The sequence below is a fragment of the Chrysochloris asiatica genome, unplaced genomic scaffold (genome assembly GCF_000296735.1).
Source record: "Chrysochloris asiatica unplaced genomic scaffold, ChrAsi1.0 scaffold00003, whole genome shotgun sequence".
NCBI lineage: Eukaryota > Metazoa > Chordata > Mammalia > Afrosoricida > Chrysochloridae > Chrysochloris > Chrysochloris asiatica.
In genome coordinates, this window is record NW_006408521.1 from 23,753,579 (window position 1) to 23,755,297 (window position 1,719).

The following is a 1,719-nucleotide window of genomic DNA, read 5'->3' on the forward strand; positions in this document are numbered from 1 at the left end:
TTTTTGAAGGGAGGGGTGTTCTGAGCTCAAATACTATAGTCTCCAGAAATTTTGCACACACCTTTATCATAGGACACATTGCTTTGTACTATTTTTAATCAAATCATTGTTTCCTACTGCACTGAGACCCAAGAGGGCAGAATCTGCACCTTGCCCACCCTTATCTGTTTCTATCATTTTAAGAAATAGACAATGTGCTGGGTCTTGTGGTAAAGAAATTATGGATTCTGATCTCTCAGAAGTTAATGTCTAGAAAGGGAGATAAGCCAGAGAAGAAATTAATATTCATTCAACAAACATTTATTTGAGTATATAATGTGTGCTAGAAGTTGGGGCCATAGAAGTTAATGTTCCCTCAGGACTACCACACTCTAGAGGGGGGAGGAATAACTAAATTATCAGACAAATACTGGGGTAGGGCAATCGCATGGAAACCAAATGAGAAAGGTAACTAACCCAGATAGTATGTGCTGATGGGGGTGGTGTCAGAGAAGGGTTCCCAGAAGGAGTGAGGTCTGAGTTGATTTTGGAGGAAACATCAAAGTTGGCCAAGTGAAGGATATGGGGAGGAAACAGTCTGTGAACAGGCACAGAAATGGAAGTGTGACACATCAGGGGAATTTCCAGAATACACCACACCTTTGGATTTTTACCCTGAAAACAACAGAGTCCCACACAACACTTACCATAGTGACCGGAATGTGGGCGGGGTGGAGGGAGGAAAGAGGACCAGGGAGTGGTAGAGACATCCTCCCTTGGGCCTTTGGAGGCAATTTACAGGAGGAACAAATAAGACTCTGGGAAAAGACTCATCCTAAAGGAGGTGAGGGAGGCTCCAGTCACGGAGCTAAGGACTTGGGAGGATTTCTGAATATAGCTTTGTGTGTGTGTGTGTGTGTGTGTGTGTGTGTGTGTGTGTGTGTGTGTAGTTCTCATTTATCCACATTGTGGCCCTTCGTGAATTTTTACCTGATTTATGGGTTGTAGGGAAGAGGCTTTGAGTGAAAAGAAAAGTAATCATGATTGCTAACAATTTTGAATACATGTCAGGAATTTTAAAATTGATTCCTCATTGATTCTAACCACATCCCTATGAGGTTGCTATTACTATTAGCCCATTTTATAACCGGAAAAACCAAGCAAGCAATTAATCTGGGGATGAAGATTACTCCTTATTCATGTTGGGACTGGCACATTTCAATTAATTGAAAAAGTGGAATAAAGCCAGTAATACTACGCATCTTAAATATTTGTGATTTTTTTTTTGAGATAATTATATATTTATAAGTAGTATGGAGTCCCAGCTGGACTCCTGGTGTGGCTCTGTAGGATCAGCACTGGACTGCAAACTACAAGGTCAGTGGTTCAGAGGTTCAAAGCTGCTTCTCAGAAACCCTATATCGGTCACTATGAGTCGGAACTGACTCGATGGCACTTAACAACAACAACATGATGCCCTGGTTAGCACTGAACTGCTAACCACAAGTCAACTGCAATGTCAGCAGTTCAAACCCACTAGCTGCTCCTTGGAAACCCCAGGATAGCTATGAGTGGGAACCAACTCAAAGACATGCAACAATAACACATGTAGTCATAAGAAAGAACCAGTGTCTACGTGGTGTAAATGGTTAATATGCTTGACTGTTAATTGAGAGGTTGGAGGTTCAAGTCTACCTAGAGGTGCCTTAGGAGAAAAGTCTGTTGATACACTTTTTTTTT